This window comes from Cryptomeria japonica, chromosome 5 (assembly GCF_030272615.1).
Source record: "Cryptomeria japonica chromosome 5, Sugi_1.0, whole genome shotgun sequence".
Taxonomy (NCBI): Eukaryota; Viridiplantae; Streptophyta; class Pinopsida; order Cupressales; family Cupressaceae; genus Cryptomeria; species Cryptomeria japonica.
The window spans coordinates 460,898,376-460,916,711 of NC_081409.1; the positions used below are offsets into that span (position 1 = coordinate 460,898,376).

The following is an 18,336-nucleotide window of genomic DNA, read 5'->3' on the forward strand; positions in this document are numbered from 1 at the left end:
AAACAGAACCATTAAGAAATTTACTGTCTGAAGACATGTTCTATCTTATTACATATTCTCCAAAGCACTCACAAAACTTAGTGTCCGCGGATAGCTGTTTGTATCCCTGAAATCTTCACGAAACTTTGAGAACTCAGTGACTTCTAGAAGTCTGGAATGAGTTGTGGACTTCCTAAATCCTGAACTTCATTGCTGATTAAACTACTGCAATCCTCAACGGATGTTGGATGCTGATCCCACGAAGTTACACTAACATGCAGACCTTGGGTGGCCGTCCAAGCTAGTTATCATGGGGTTTTCGTCCCAGGGCAGGCAAAGAGAAATAATAAAAATCAGAATCATCAATAATATCCCCGCCTTAACTCTTCTCCAACCTTAAGAAGACAATCAAACCTAAAATCCACGCCCACCCTAATTCCTATAAATCAGGCGGCTTTCTTAATTAATTCCAGTGATAATACTTTTCCCTTAAAAGTATTCATCAATTATGTATTTAGCGCCCCCTCCATAAAGGAAAAGAAATCTAAAGAAAATGTTTGGATAATGAATTGCAATGGCCCCATCCTCATGACTGAAAATCAAGAGTCACTTAAGTGAACGTGGACCCCGCCACCTTATTGAAAACAACCTCCTCTTTATTCACTAAAATCGACTAAGTGTTGGAGGAAAACTTACACTTAGCAAGTTGTTTACTGAGCTACAACGGTGCTAGAGAGGGGACATGACAATAATTTGTCATTGACATTATTATAAAGTCACTTTACAAAATAAAGTACGTCCAACTGCTAATTAAGTAAATTTAAATTATCCCATAGAACTCAAAACTATTTAACATTTAATTAATTAATTTATTCCCTTAAATAAATCCAACTTGGAGAAAAGGGGACATTACAGTTATCTTTTGAGAAAAAGAAAATTTATTGTGGCCCCTGGTCCAAGATGAATAAGTGTGTAGGAGACAACAATGTTGATTTTCTCCTAGGCAGTTTATCGTTTTCCAGAAAGATAAACATAAAATCAATCTGATGTTGTAATCTAAATGATACAGCTAAAACTTGCATTTTGAAATAAAGAAGCTATTGCTTTTGTATTTTTGTCATTTAATACTTGATATTTCATAGGAACACAGAATGAATTTGGAATTTTGAAGATCTTCATTGGCTGTGGAGGCACTGATTTGCACAAACTTGGCTTTCAGCGATACTTGTGGTATCATTGTTTTCTTGTCATGATTAAGAGGGGCATTTGTTTGCTATCAGCAAAATGAAACTTGAGGTCTCTAAGCGATCACTTTATAAATGCCAATTAGGGGCTTGAGATAGGCAACAGAATGGACATGGAATTAAGGGGAACACATTGAAGGAGTACATGTTAAGTGCTGCAAAGGGAAGGGGGTTTTAATGCGTACGTAATGAGGATTTTAAGTAAGCATATGGGGATTAGACAAGGGGGATACAGGTGGGATTTACTTGAAACTTTTAATATTAGGAAAAGTATGTAGAGTTGGTGGTGGGAGGGAGATGAGGAAACAGAGTTTGTAGTGTTAGAAACTGATAATAGGGTTGTCAAGTTAGTAAATGTAATGTTGATAAGAAAGGCAATGAGAGTCATCGGAATATTTTGGATGTTTTTTCCTTGGGGTGAATTTTTTTAATTTAAGTAAGACAATCATGAAGTCCATTCCATAGCAGCAAAAATCTTCCTCGGGGAAAAAACGCCTAATTGAAACAAAGATTTTTTCAATTTTAATCAGGAAAAGATCAATCTAAGGTTAGGTTTAGGGAAAAAATTGGGTAAGACGCCTAACCGAAGCAAAGATTTATTCAATTTTAATCAGGAAAAGATCAATCTAAGGTTAGGTTTAGGGAAAAAATTGGGTAAGTGTTAAAATTAGGGAGAAAAAATTAAAAAATGCTGCAAAAATAAGAAAAAACCACATTGATCAATTTTACGGTAAGTTAAGAGAAGTGTGATTCCAGGAAGGAAATTTCTTTAGATATTAAATTCCAGACCAAGCTCAACAGTGAGTGAACTTGCCAATGAATTAGCAATTTGTGCAATAGCCTTTTTTGCCAAATTTGTTAGCAACTTGATTACGTTGTCTTCATTGGTGCTTTATTTGGATTTCTCAGAGAGTCACAAGAGCTCATATGATATGGGAACTTTTTTAGTTTCTGGAAGATAATTTGGGAATCTTGGCCCATGATGACTCCCTTGTAAAGCACTACCAATTCAGCCATGTTGTTGATTCAATGTCTTAGTGATTGTCAGTAACTCAAGAAATGCTCCGCATGGTGATTCCACAAGAATCCCCTTAGACCTGTTTACCTGGATTAGATATGGAAGCTCCATCAAAGTTTAATTTGTATCAACCCTATGGGGGGATCCCACATGCTCTTTGGTAGAATTAGGATACAAGCCATCCTGTATTAGTTGATAATATGATATTGTTCCTATAAACTTGATCTTCTTGGTGATTTGTTTGCTCAGAGATTCTGCTGCTTCTCTCTCCAAATTATACAATAAAATGTGTCCTGCCACAATTTGTTTTATTTTTCAGAGTATGGCCAATGTTTCACTTTCTAATTATACTGAGTTTGTTTGCAAGTCTAACCTGTTGGTGATGTTATGGTATGGTGGTTCAACGAGGATTTTGTGAGCAATTGCAATCCATAGTCCCTTTCTCAAGTTGCAATCTATGAAGAGTCGTTAGAAGCTTTCCTCATTCTTTCCAATTAGGGCATCTATTTTGCACCCCCCCCCACCCCATCCTTGAAACTACAACTGATCCATGGTTAGGATCTTCCCATGTTGGACAAGCCAAAGGTTTTGTTTTGGTTGAGGTTAGGATAGCTGTTGTTGTTTCCATTTCTTCTTCAGCTTCTGTGTAGCCCTAGTTATAGCTTCATAGGTAGATACTGCAGTGCGTTCTCCATCTACTGTGGATTTCCATGTTAGGGTATCATTGTAATTGGATACTTGTATTTTTTCCAGCGGGTATGGTTGGAGTTGAGAGCAGTGTGTCTGCAATTGCTTTGATTGTTGCTAAAGAAGGCTTTAATTTCATGACTTTCTATCATCAACAGTTATGTACTCTGCAACTTTGATGTAGCCCTGTTTCTGGAGTTCTTGTAGAAGAGGTTGTAGTTTGGGGCAAGAGATTGGAAGGAAGCCACTCCAGCTTTCTTACCACATGTTTATATGTTTTCCATTTCTAATTTTTCCAGTGGTCTGAGGAGTGATCCATTCCATCCCTTGTTTGATATGCTTGGCCACATTTGATAAGTGAGTTTTCAAGCTTGTCTGAATAAGAGTGTAGAGTCTTGTAGATGTTTGAGTTTGATGGCTTGGGCACAATTAGTCTGTGGAATTTCATTAATTCTCGGGTTAGTTTCATAGCCAAGGCTCTGATGAAAGCCTTTATATTTTTGATATTCAGCCCTTCTTTGGTTTTGCCCTTACATATTCATTCCCATGTGACTAGAGGATATTTGGAATTTGTATCTGTCCCTTGACAATTCTATTTCATCTTGGACACTTTGTGGGATGTTGAGGAGAGATAGGACATGCATTGGCACAGATTGTATAACAGATCTTATAAGCTGGACTTTACCTGCTAGGAAATCCATTTGGTTATCCAATTATAGCTTTTTACTGAAGCCTGTGTACAAAAGTAAATGCCTGAAGCATGTATTTTGGTGACAAACAGAAGACAAGGGAACCCACAAAGCACCTCCAACTGATGTGAATACCAGAGAGATGAAAGATGTGAAAACATAAACCAAAGTATTCTCACCACAACACCTGTTCCAGATTTTTTCTACATGCAAAAGTTAGTTAAATTGCTCATAAACCCATACCAGCACCAGGAAGTCCTTGGATTGACATTTTGATGAATTTTGCCTCAGAATTGCTCACACTCAAACAGATAATGATGCCATTTTAGTTGTGGATCAATAGTCTGGGCTACTTCATACGTAAGAATACTAATGATACAAGTAAGATTACTTATTGGTTTCAAAATTGAAAATAAGTATACTTGCATGGTAGACCTACAACAAACACAAGTCAAAAATGATACAGAGTTTCTTAGTCACTTTTGGACAAGAATGTGCAAGAAACTTGAAAGATACAATGCAGCTCATCCTCTAATTCCAAACAGATGGGGAAATAAGGTAAAAAAAAAGGATTCTGTGCAACTTTCTGCATAGTTTGGTCGATGATAATCCAAGACAGTGGGGCTTGGTTTTAGCACTGACTGAGTTTGCTTTTAACTCCAACAATAAAAAATGTATATGTAAGTCTCCACTCCAAATTGTCATGGAGAAAAGCTTCAAAAGGATAGTAAATAATCAACCTTACTGTCGATGCCCAATTTGACTCTGTCCAATTTGCTTGAATCCTTTCTCCCTTTGTGCTTAGGCCTCAATTCATCCATCATAGATAACCAATCTTAGAGATCTTCAATTGGGTCCCATTTTATAAACAATTGCCATAGTGTTTGTCTTCCCCATCCCCCATGTCTCACATGTTAGAAGTTGCAAAGGTCCCAAAAATTCAAGTGTGGAAGTTTTGTGTTCAAATTCCTAGGGAATGTGCTATGTGTTGACATCTGTGAGTTTCCCTTCCTAGTATGCCTTTCCTCCTAACTCCACCTTTTTCTTTTGTCCCTATTGATATATTGGACTTCTCCATCCAAGCATACCTTTCATCCATTCCCTGCCTTCATTCATGTTTCCTATGAAGATTACAAAGTCTTCCTTCTTGGCATCCCTTTCCTCCAACCTCCGCTTTATTGCCCATTTCAGTGTTTCAAACATCCTATTTCCAGCATGCCTATCATCCAAAACTCAACTCCCAAATCCTTTACACTAGGTTACCCTTCAGAATCAAAGTTTTGGCCATCATACTTTTCCTTGGTATCCCCAATCCGCAACTTCTAACATTTTCTTCTATACACATTTTTGGAGTCGAAGATGCAGGAATACTTCTAATGTGGTAAGAGGTGTGAATTATTCTTGAACCTTGATCCCTAACACTTTTCACTCCATATCTCATCAAGATCATTGGTTTTGACTCATCCTTATTTGCATGCCATATGAAATGGATATTTTGGTGTCTTTGATCCCCGACTCCCAATAACTTCTTTGACATAACCGTTTGGAGTTGGAGATGCAAAGATACCCTAAGCTATTTCCTTTAAGCATGAAGTATAGCTTCCTCTCAATCACTGACACCTCGACAACAATATTGGTTGAGGTATCCTCGACCCCCAAACTCCCACATTTTGCACTATTAATTCCCACCTACCTCTACGCATGACGAAGGTCACCAATAATGACCAACCCCACCTAGAAACAGTTGTCCATCTTAAGGGTATGGAGTCAAATTTACTTTAAGTGATAGAGGATGAGAGATAACATGCCACCATTAAACTGAACGTTATGTTTATGATGTAGAAGGTTTCCAGGCAAGCTCCAAGCTGTCATTTAATGGATTTTGCGAGACCTAAGCTCATGTTGCACACCTCATTGATTGACCACCAATTCCTCCTTGATTCTTAAAACAAAAAGGCAATCAGCAAAGCGCCCATATATGCCATTACATTTTCCCAAAAAGTCAGACATTTTGTTCAAGTGTTTCAAATCCTGCAAATTCAGTCACCATTTGAGCAATAGATGTTTGTAAGTCTCAAGGATGTTAATATTGTAAGTGATTCTTGCAACTAAATGCCTCCACAGTTCCATTTGTGATTTTAGTATGAAGTTCTAGCTTAGGGTCTCCTCTTGCCAGTTCAGTAATATGACTGTAATAAGTATTTGATGAAGGTTGAAATATTCTAATTCAAAAAAAAAAACCTTGGGTATGGGTATCCGTATGGGTACATCCGTACATGTGTGTGTGTATGTGTGATAATATGAGTATGATAAGTATTTGATGAATGTTGAAATATTCTAATTAAAAAATTAAAAAATTCCTTGGGTATGGGTATGGGTACGTCCGTACATGTGTGTGTGTGTTGTGCGCATGTGCGCGCACCCGTGCATGCGTGTGCGTGTGAAAACATCTAAATTATATAATATAAACTGCCACTCCCATTATGATTATTACAATCCATACAATGTAACTTTCCCATACGTACATCCATAATTGCCAATACATATTCAGAATATCATAATATCATATTCAAGAATTTCCACGTGTTTACCCAATCTCAGAATTCTTTTTAATTCTTCTTTCCTACTCAAGAATCAACCATTGCCTTGGCAGTTTCCTTCCAGTTCCTTTGTTGTTTTTTCCTAATTCCCCTTATACTGAATATATACCCTCGTTCTGATAGAAATACCACCCTCTTTCCTACATTTCCAATTTCCTATACTCAGTGCAGCTTTAACTAACAAAAACAAAGTTTCTATGATTGATCACTACAGCGGCGAGGCTTGTTTTATTATTAGTCATATCATATTACTTGGCACGGATTCTGGGTGGCTCTTCATAACAACAACAAAATTGTTAGGTTTCTTCACAAAGATCACAGAGAAAATAACAGAGCTGCGATAAGGAAGAATTGGGAAATTAAGGGTAATATGGGAGGTAATAAAAAGAGGTTTGAACCGGCTTCTTGCTCGGACTGGAAGAAAAACAATGAAATCTGGGAGATTCTTCAAGAGGGAGGTTTGAATGTTTTTATGGAAAGGCTCTGCGGCAAAGACCCTACTATCACTAAGCATTTCATACAAAACTGGAAGAATGGTAAGGTTCTTGTTGGCAACCAGATGATGAAGGTGGACGAGGATGTCATTGCTGAAGCTACGGGTATGGTTAAAGAAGGTATTAAATTTTACAGAGACCAAAGTGTGTCTGACAAGGCTGCGGATAGGTTTCCTGTCACTGATGGAGAAAAAAGGAAATTGGTGAAGGCAGATAATCCCTACCATTCCCCTAAGCGTATTTGCAGGCTGAGGAGGTTTGTGCTATTTGCCACCATCAGCTACATTACTCTGGATGGGAGATTCACAAGGGCTTATGGGAATCACTTTGTGCTGCTCAATCACTTTCGCCATGGTGACAAGGTTAGTCTGCCTTACTATCTTACTTGCTCTATGGATCATACTATTCGTGAAGTGCAGAAAGACTCTCAAAGAGACCATGCCCTCCACCAGGGTTTAATGGTTTTAGTTTATAAGATGTTGAAGGGGAAAACTATTGAGAAACCCATTAGTAAAGGCAAACAAATTAGGGATGATGATACTGAAAGTGAGAATAGTGGGTTCAATCTCTATTCTGAAACTGAGAGTGAGTCTGAGGATATTAGCAACAAGGGGAAGACCAAGGGAAAGAGCAAGGGGACTGTTGTGGATTCTGACCTTTCGAACTCTGAGGATGAGTCTTTTGATAAAAAATTCATAAAAAGCAAGAAGAGAAAGGGTATGGGTAAGCAAACCCAAAGGACCAAGAAGACCAATAAGGGGATAAACAAGGTGAAAAGAAAGATTATTATTTCTTCTGATGAGGATTCTGAGGTTGAAAAAACCGACAATAATAAGGGTAAGGAGGAAGATGAAATGTTGGATGGTGATCATGGGGAGAACCTGAACACACAGAGAATGCAGAATGAGGGTCAGGAGAACAACATGGGCAATCAAAACGTCTGTCATGGTGCCATTAGTAATGACAACATCAAGGGTTTTTGTGAGGTCATTAGCAAAATGGCAAAAGAGATTAGTGACTTGAAGACTGACCTCAATATGATCAAAAAGGCTACTATGGGTGAGAAGCCTCTCTCTGAAAATGTTAAAGAATTAATGGTTGCTATTAACAAGGCTGAAGCAATTGAGGCTATGGTTAGTAAAATTCTGGAAACGGAAAAGAAGGTGAAGGAGCTGGAAGGGATCAGAGATGATAAGGGTCTAGAAACTAACCTGAACAATCTGGTCAATAGAGTGGATAGGATGGAGCTTACTGTGAAGAGGATTGCTGAGCAAAACTTCCAGATCCTTAAGACCACTGTTGACCATGTTAACATCCTGATTAACAAATTTGAACAGATTAAAGGCAAGGAGAATGATAAGGATCAGACTGAGAAGAAGGGTCACGAAAAAAGGAAAAAGGCCCAACACTCGGAAACAGGTTGATATCAAGGAAAAAGAGCTGGAAGAAATGAAAAAGTTCTGCGATCAATATGAAGCAGATGGTGGTTCATGCTGAAGAACTCATGAGAAACATTTAGCTGTCTTTGTGCTGTCTCGGTGCTGTTTTTGTGCTTTCCTTTGGCTGTCTAGTGCTGATTCCTTTGTCTTGTGCTCCCTTTTTGTTTTGACTGGGAACTGTTCTATGTGTGGGTGATCAAGCACTGTTGTTTCATGCCTCTTTTATGCTTTATCTTTCTCCTACTATGTTACAAGGTTCCGGGTTCCTTTCAAAAACCTGTTTTTAATTAATCAAAACTAACAAAAACAAAGAATCTTTACACAAATATGATTGATATTATTTGAATAAAAATTAGAACAGAAAGGTTTCAATAATTTATTTACAAAAAGAATTGACAATGAATGACTGATACGAGATTCAATATTATTTGCGGTTTTGTAAATGCCAACTTAGCTGGTCTTGTCGAACCACAAATTACTATTTCATTTGATAGATTGATTAGGGCTTTTTTATCTTCCTCTCAAACTACAGAATTCGGGGATTCAGAACTTCTCCATACCAATGCTTTGTGGATCATCAACTCTAGTATCTGATCTCTAATTAAAACATTATTTTTCTAATAAATCCACATGTCTTGAACCTATCTCATCTTCCAAGTCCTGACATAGCAGGTAAGGATGCCAAATGTTGGGAATGTCATATCATTTCCTTGACCTTTAATATCTTCTGCCATAAGAAAATTTACTAAAGAGATATCTTGGACTGTATGGCTCATTCTACCCCAGCTCTCAAGTATGCAAAGTAATCCCTCAGGCAAGGAGAATATTTTGATTTGAGGCCAGCTCACTGAACCAGCAAGCACGACAGTAGACAAAAACACTATTTCGGGTGCGGCCTGGGTTCGGCCCCGGTGCAGCCTGGGTGCCCACCAGGGAACGCGGGTGCTCAGGCCACACCCGGGACGAACCCAAGTGCGAACCCAGACCATAGCGGGACTTGAACCGCATTAGGACAGGAGTTCGGGCCAAAACAGAAGAACCCGGTATCGTAGCTCAAGGTTTAAAGCAGATTGGAAAAGGGGTTCTGTACTTTTTCTCTCACAGCTTTCTTCTTCAGTTTATGGTATCTATTCACATTTTTACTGGAAAGATTTTAATTTTCTGATAAAGTTTATATTAAAGTTAAATGTTTAAAAGAATTTTCCCCGTAACAATTCTCGGTGTTGTCTACATCATCACCAAACTAGTTCACTCCCTAAAGTTCACATATAATATATTATCTTCTCTCTGAAAAGGAAATGAGAAAAAGCTGGTATAATGCCAATTATTGATTTCAACGAAAAACAGTTCTATTCTGACTTATAAATGCCTTGGAGAAATCAAATGAACAAAAACCAGACTACTTGTTGCTCCAGGCAGCCAACTCACTATTGTCAAAAAAATCATGTAGCCACTCTCATCTGTCTCTATTGTGGCCCAAGATTTTTCCCCCTATAAGAATCAAGAGCATAGTTAGGAGATGTACATCTTAAGATTTGGGAAGCTGGCATAGCTTTGAATGGATATCGAATAAATGAGAGCAAGTGCACCATAAATTAATATGACCTGTCAATACTGAAAATGGCATAAAAGATAAAGAGATTTGCATATGTTGAGGAAACATTTGAATATGTTGAGGAAACGAGACAACCAAATATGCAAAATAGATAAATGGTCTGTAAAATGAACATGATTTGTTGACTACATAAGTCCGGACCACTTACAGCTGATCAAATATATATCCTACGATCTAGAACATGGGGAACATGGGGAACATGTTCAAATGGGTGCCTGTGCAATTATGAAGTCTCAATAATGACGCATTCAGACTTTAAGTCCTTCTCTTTGAAACATTATTCTCTGGATGATGCAATCCGAAATCAAATCAACAGCCGGAAGAAAGAAATGTGTTTTTGTTCATGCAATTTATTTACATATATAGTATAGCAGGAGAGGTATACATAACGAATTCCCCTTCCCTAAGAATGGCGAAGGATAAAAACATATTGCATTTGTAAAATATGAAATCTGTTTCATCAATAAGGTGTGGAGGGAGACTAAAGTTAAACTCTAAGAGTTGTTTACAAGTGAAAATTGAGAGATAATGCCGTAAAATAGGTATGCTTTGACGTTTTGAAGTGAAACTTATGCTTCCGAGATGTCCGAAAAAAACATTTATGAGGAAACAAATCCGATGTTACAACATAACATGTCTATCATTCAATGTGTTCTTGAAACAGACATCCCCCTGCTAAATTTGGATACCATAACTACTTCCTAAATTTTTCATAAAAGTGTCCATTATGGAATTTAAATGAAGGCTCCAGAAAAGCACATAAACTGGAAATAAGGGCTGAGAAAAGTAAAGTTGAACATACAAATGTCTTACCCTCAGCTCACCATACACTTGACAGCCAACAGACACCCACATCGAATCCCTGATTCACACAGACGTAACAACATCAAAATGGATGTAATGCCGGTGGCAAAGAAAGGGAAGCAAAAGATGAAGCCGCAAAAAAATGCTTTAAGAGCCACTGCCTGTACCTCTATCAGGGTGGACTCAATGAAAGAAAATGTTGGTCGATTGACATAATTCTAAAGCCATCTCTAGGCTAAATTAGGAGACACAGCTTCAACAGCAAATTTGATAATACCCAATCTTCATCTGTCTCTCTGCACTGCAACTGAAATGAAGTCCGTACCGCCTTCCTCCTCTGCCCTTTTGACCGTAGAAAACTTTAGATTCCCTTTCTCCCAACTCTCTTACTCAGCCCAAGATAAAATTTCCCAATAATCGAGGTAAAGGAACCCGCAGCAGTTCCGAATATTTTTGTAAGGTAAGAAAAGTGCATTTTTTTTCAAACTAATTTTGGATTCATATTTGTCCGCACATATCTTAATTTAGTATTTTGGGTTGATTTAATATTACTATGGATAAGTCAATAGGAAATTAAAGGTGAAATTTAAATATATTTAAATATTATATAGAAAATAGGTAAAATTTAAATGTATTTTAATATTCTTTTTTTTTTTAATAGAATAGTTTCACTTGTTCAAATCACCGTCAAAAAATTGAAAAAACTTAAACTTAAGCATACATTAAAAATGTCTATTTGAAAAAGTCATTTCTATATTAATAATTATAGTTTAATTTAAACTCATTAGGATATTTTTGTTAAAATTAAAATATAAATATATAATAATATATAATTAATATAATAAAAAATTATTAACCATAAACCTAATCTAATTGAACAATAAACCTAATTTAACTCTAGCTCTAATTCTAACTATTACCTTAATTGAACTCTCATTGTAACCCTTATTTAATTGTTGCCTTAATCCTAATTAAATCTTAATCTTAATTGAATTCTAATCTTAATCCTAACCCAGCACTTAAACTAACACTAATTTTAATTTTAACTATAACCTTAACTTTAACTCTAATACTATTTTCTACTCCAACACTGCCACTAATTGTAAGTCTAACCCTAATCCTAATCCATATCCTAACATTAACACTAATGATCGGTTTATAAAACAATCTCAACAAAAAATGCCTCCTTTGTATTTAAAAAATATATATTTTCAATTTTAAAAGAATATTTTATTTTTATTTTTATTTTTTTTTTCTAATTTTTTTCTTTAATATATATTTTTTGTTATTTTATCTATATAATTATTAAATTTTTTTATATATTAAAGATCGAGAGTAAACAAAATACAATCAGTTGTAGACAGGGGAGGCTGCGCCTCAACCACCAAAACCACCAAGGATCTGTGTTACATTACTAGAGAGTAGTCCGATGTCAAAAAAAAGGAACCGTGCAAAAAAAGGAAGTCTAGGCACTACTGCAAGATGTGATCGAAAGGATCGATCCAAGTGGTCCACCCTTGGGTCCCTTCCATCCAAATCACCTTCTTTCGGTCCTAGATCTGGGACAGCATGGTAATGTGATCAGCCTTGGGCATCCTGTTGCTGTTGATCTCTTTAATCAACTTCTTTAGAGCCTCTTCAAAGGGAGACTGGTTTTTCACGAGCCTCCTCCACTCGTAGCCATCCTTCATCTCATGTACGAACATAGTTGTGTGCCCATCTTGCAGGAACCGGAGGAGCTTATGCCTTTCGACATTCATCACGAAGGAGACCTGTGAGGCAATTTTAAAAAAGGTGAGTCTACGAAGAGAACCAGTAAGACACCTGCAATTGCCATTAAACTTGTCCTCATTTTGCATCTTCCAAATGAACCAAAGGATATAAGAAGATAAGATAAACCAGAAATAATGTTAAGGGTATCCACATGATTAGGAATGCAAAAACCAAACATTAGTCAAACCTCCCTAGCGAAGGAGCAGTCAAAAAGAATGTGTCTGCCGGTCTTAGGTAATCTGCAAATGGAACACATATCAGTACTGAGGGGGTCTCTCCTTATTGGGAGTCTGTCAATAATAAGCTGCCATTTAAAGCATTATATTTTAGGGGGAATCGGGCTTTTCCATAGTCGAGTAAAGCATTTATACCAAGAGTTGTCAGGCAGATCCAAGTACCATAGCATGTTAACATGATTAATAATGGAGTCACCATTGGAGATCAGGTCATAAATGGCATTGCATTTAGTATTGGGGAGGAGGGAGCCATCTTTCCATTTGAGGGTCAGGAATCGGTGGGAGTCCAAATTAGTACAAGAGGGCAAGGCAAGAGCAGCGCATGCATTCTTTATCATATGATAGGTTCTTTTCTGGGTGGGAGAGAGATTGTAGGTAACGTTGAGCTCTTCCCAGCTGATTAGGACACCATTCTCAAATAAGTCCTCAAAGACCCTGATGCCAGATTTGGCCTAGAGTTTGGTCGAGCAGCCTTGAGTGAGGGCTAAGGGTTTACTAGCATGGAAGAGATTCCACCAAATCGACCTTTCCCCATGGATGGTGCTATAGCTGCTAACACTAGGGTTGTCAATAAGATGTCTAATGTGCTCCCAGGCCCTCCAAATGGATTTAAAAACATATGAGCCTTGCACGGAAATAGGAAAATGACCTGTCACTAGGTCAGCCAAGGGAAGGGCTTTCCAAGACTTAGCATTCTTAGGGATGCCTCTCTCAATATTGTTTCTAATCAGGACTTTCCAGAGCTTCATGCCATCTAAGGCATGGAATATCCATTTCGCAGCAAGGGCAATACCTTGGATCTTGAGATCCTTTAGCCCAAGGCCACCCCTTATTTTAGTCATGTGACACCATTTCCACTTAACTGCATGCATTTTTCTCCCACCTTTGCCATCAGACCAAAGGTATTGCCTTATGGCTTTCTGGATATCAAGGATTTGGTAGTTATTGAACATCCAGGGGGAGGAGTAGTAGACACTATAAGAGGAGAGGATTTTCTGACATGCTTGGATTCTTCCAGCAAGTGAGAGGAATTTATTATCCCACCTATGCAGCTTTTTGTCGATCTTATTCTTTATCCATTGCCACATATCTTTAAGAGAGGGAGAAATAGAGAAAGGGATGTCGAGGTACCGAACGATTTTGTTGGGACCCCCCATTGAAACCCGTAGGGAATAAGCCAGTCTAGGGGTTTTTCTTTCCAGCCAAGGAGCGTGGATTTGGCAAGGGAGATTTTAGCTCCAGACATGATACCAAAGTTTTTAAGCTTTTGGACAAGGTTATCTATATTTTGAGGTGAAAGTTCAAGGAAAAGGGCAATATCATCCACAAACTGAATGTTGAGGAGGCTGGAGTCGTTAGGGAGCTTAATTCCTTTGACACAAGGGGATAGAGAGTTGTCCTTGAGAAGATAGTAAAGAGCATCAGATACAATGACAAATAGAGCGGGAGCAAGTGGGCAACCTTGCCTGATAGATCTACTAAGTTGAAAGTTCTGGGATAAGGATCCATTGATCTCAATTTGAGCCGAGGCATCCTAGAGAAGGACCTTAACATATTTGCAGAAGTTAATCGGAAACCCAAAGGCTTGTAGCATCATGATGACAAAGTCCCATTCCACCTGGTCATATGCTTTTTCAAAGTCCAGTAGGAACATAGCAGTGTCTTGGTTAGAGGCTCTAGCCCAATCCATGGCTTCCCAGCTCGTAATGAGGTTTTCGAGGATATATCTACCCTTGATAAAGCCTGTTTGGGTGGGGCAGATGAACTTCGGGAGGAGCTTTTCAAGTCGAAGGGATATAACTTTGGCCAAAATTTTATAGGAGACATTGAGGAGGGTGATAGGCCTCCAGTTCTTGATTAAGGCCCTATCCCCATCCTTGGGTATCAGTTTGGTGGTCCCCTTATTAATGTTAGCACCAAGGGTACCATTGTCAAAAGCTTCAGAATAAACATCATGTAGGTCAATGGCAATCCATTCTAGATTGGCCTTGTAGAATTCAATGGGGAGGCCATCCGGGCTCGGTGCTTTGTCAGGTTTCAGGGAGTTGATAGCAGCAGTGATTTCCTCAACAGATACCCTTTTGTTGAGGAGGATGAAGTCCTCAGGGGATATCCTAGTGGGGATCATGGTTTTGCACTTGTCCCTAATGTCCTTAGCCTTGGCATTGTCTTCAGAGGTGAACAGGTTTTTGTAGAATAGTTCAAAAGCATCTTAGATATTGGGAAGGTCAATAATTTATTTATTGTCGATAATCAGCCTATCAATCTTTTCCTTGGCTTGTTTGTGCTTGAGAAGGTTAAAGAAGAATTTGGAGCCCTTGTCTCCAAATCACAGCCAGTGGGTGTGAGCCCTCACCATAGCCCCACGTATCTTAACTTGCTAGTGTTTTCTAAGAGCTTCTCTAGCAACCGCGACACTAGTAGCCCTATGAACGCAACTAGAGTTGTTTTGGGCATCAAGTTCTAAGGAAAGGAGCTGGCTAGTAAGCGATTTTTCAGCAAATCTGAAGTCTTTTGCCTTTTTTTGCCCTATAGTCTGTGGGGTTTTTTTCCAGGAGTTCACATTAAGGTTACATCTATCAATATGAGAGGAGAGGAGATTATTTCAACAGTTAAGGAGTCTTATGAGATGCAGGGCAATCAGGACATCTTGATCCTTGAGGAGGGAGGTGTTAAGCATAAAATTACAGGGTTTGTTGACCTGGGTACTCATAGTATTTATAATATTAATAAGAGCCATAACAGGGTGATGGTCGGACAGGGTCGTAGGGCAAACATAAACAGGCCTACCTTGGGCATCAGGCTAGAAGGAGAAACTCTCTTTATTAGCATAGAATCAGTCCAGTCTGGAGTAGATCCTACTCTCTCCCTTTTGATAGTTGCACCAGGTATGCCAGAGGTCGAGGGGGGAATGTCCAAGATCCTCCAATGGATCAAACAGAGGTTTATGCAGTTTCAGCCCGTTCTAGTGCTCCCTTTCCGAATTATTCCATGTAAAGGGTAGGCCACCAGTTTTGTCAAAACTATTTTCAACCATATTGAAATCCCTCGCAATTATCCAGGGGATGTCTGGGAGGGATCTAAGCCAATCCCATAGGATAGTCCTATCTTTATAATCATTAGCAACATACACAGAGCAGATCCCAAAGTGAGTGCCCTTCAGATTGATGGAGGTCCAGACAACCCTATTGCAAGGGGAGACGCCCTTATCAGTAGTGAGTTTGGACCATTTGGGGTTGATAAGGAGTCCAACACCTCCCTTGCCTCTAGGGTGATTAGAGAAGATTTTAATGGCATCCTTCCAGACAAAGTTGAGTGTAGTTTCAAGGGTAAATTCAATAGCTTTTAGTTCTTGTAATAGTAGAAAATATGTATCCTTATGTAAGTCAAGGAGTCTTTTTACGATAAACTTTATGTCGGGTGACTCCAACCCTTGCACATTCCAAGAAATAAATTTCATCATTGCTGAGAGGGGGTTAAGGAGTAGCTGCCAGCCTTAGAGCTGGAAGGATTCATAGGGGTGTCAGGAATTGTGGGGGGATTAGTCCCCTTTATAATTATTAATTTTATTTTTTTATATACGAAATTATATATTAATTTAAATCAATTCTATATTAATAGATTTTAAAATATAAATAGAATTAATTCAAATTAATTTATAATTTGTTTTTTAAAGATATTTATCTTCCTTTTATATAGATTTCGTAAAGATATTTATTAGCAGAGTAAAATAACATTGAAGATCCTAATGTTAGGAAATGTAATTTATTGGAACGTTTTTTAGCTTATTATTTGAATATCTTTATAATTTTAATATAATTGTAAAACTCAAATTAAAACATCAAAAATATTGTATAACAATAAATTTGTTATTTTTTTAAGAACTCAGGTTAGAGCTATGTTTGGATCATGATCGAGGACATCATTATCAGGGAAGGGTCGAATCGCAGCACATAGGAAATTTTGGACAATCTTTAAGTATTCTTTCATATAGATTAACCTGGATGTGAATTATCCAGGGATTCATGTATCATGTTCTTTATTATTAGCTTTCTATAGCATTAGTTTTCTAATCCATTAATGGATCTGGGCTAGACCAGAGGTTTTCTTCCCTTCATTCTTTCCTACCAATGCCCACACTGAATGGAGGTGTAATTATCTTTTTTAATTAATAAAATTTCTCTAGCTTCGACCTTTTACCGATCGAAAAAAAAAATGTTATTTTTTTATTTTTTATTTATTGTAATAATATAAAATAAAAAAATATTTTATAAATATATACAAATTTAACTTTAAATTGATTTATAAAATTAAAAAAATCTTAACACCTTCCTTTATATATACTTATATATTAAACTTTTTATTTGTTTATTTAAATTAAAAAAATTAAACAAAATAATATATATTCTCATAAATGGTAAATATGCATCTATAAATATTTACATTTACTTGCAAGTACTTTCTTTCATCATTTGGTTAATTCCAAAACTGGGGTTTGACCTAAAGGCAAACCCCCAATCACAACACCTTTCCCTCTCTTTTCTCTGTGTAGGTTGCAGGTGTGCAGCTGTACTTTTGGATTCAAACTCCATTTGTAGAGGCGGAAAAACCCTTTTCATTTTGCAGATTTTTCAAAGGACCGTGTACACTCCTGCCACGATCCAGGCAACTTTTTCCCAAATTCGCCAGGCAGCTTTGTCTCGACATATTATTGCCAGATCCAGGTGCACAGCTCCATCCTACGCTTCTATCTTGAATTATAATCAAATCTTTGTCACTTTTTCACTTGGTCATAAGTATACAATTCAATCAATTCAAATCTCAATCTCAGAAGAGGGGATTCACTTACCATCACTCAAAATTCAATCTCTTTCTCTCGAGGTTGAATCTAGTGCATTTTCCCCCCTCTTCTAATGTAATGCGTGAAAAATGTTTGAAGGGAAATCTGAAGTGAAACTTTCATCTCTCCTTGGAGGGAATAAAAGCTTTCCTCTAGGTCTCCATCATTCATTCACCCATTTTTCAACATTACATTTTGGTGAACCCGACGTCTTACATGCTTTATTCTGAAAATCATTGCATATTTTTCATTTACAAGTTTAATTTTTCTACAAACTTAGTGGTTAATTCATTCAAAACCCTAGTTTTTAAAATTGAAATTGAACTTGTGTTTTGCAAAAATTGCTTGTTATTGTCTTAGATCTGAAAATTGCTTTCTTTGTAAAATTTAAATTCTTCATTGCCTTGTTCAATTTGCAAATCAAATTCACAAAAATTAAGAGGTTAATTGTCAAAACCCTAATTTTTAAAAATCATCTTGAAATTGTGCAAAAATTAAATTTCCATTTAATTTTTAGATTTGTGATTGTTTTCAGACTTATCTTCTGTCCTACAATTCAAATTTTCAATTTCCCTCCTTTTTCAAATTTCAAAATTTCAAAAATTTAGTGGCTAGGTCATAAAACCCTAATTTTCAATTTTCATTGGATTTTGTGCAAATTTTAGTCAATATCTTTCAAATTCATATTTCTAAAACATTCTCCAAGGTGTCCCTCCCCTTTAGGTGTGACCCTTTTCAAATTTGCAGTCCAATTCCCTTTTTTCTTCAAAACCTATTTGGGTCCTATTTCCACATTTGAACCTTAATTTTGCCTATCTCGAAATCGTTAAATTCGCCAATTTTTGGGGGTTAGATTTAAAGTCATCGTAATATTCATCCCTCGAAATTTTAAAAGAAATTGGTCGGACCATGTGCATT

At 37.3% G+C, this 18,336-nt stretch overlaps 1 protein-coding gene across 6 annotated transcripts in view; it reads right to left on the minus strand.

Moving 5' to 3' along the window:
- Positions 1-11,084, minus strand: part of LOC131060946 (protein METABOLIC NETWORK MODULATOR 1) — a 52,879-nt gene extending 41,795 nt beyond the window's left edge. For 2 of the 6 annotated variants that reach the window (XM_057994453.2, XM_057994445.2), the window contains exons 1-3: positions 10,737-11,045; positions 10,579-10,627; positions 9,579-9,641 (exon numbers count right to left, since the gene is read on the minus strand). The gene's annotated coding sequence lies outside the window, so the exon portion shown is untranslated. Of the gene's footprint in view, positions 1-9,578; positions 9,642-10,567; positions 10,628-10,736 lie in introns of all 6 variants that reach the window. The other 4 variants (XM_057994436.2, XM_057994426.2, XM_057994410.2 and 1 more) reach the window with 3 other exon arrangements.
- Positions 11,085-18,336: the final 7,252 nt, after the last annotated feature.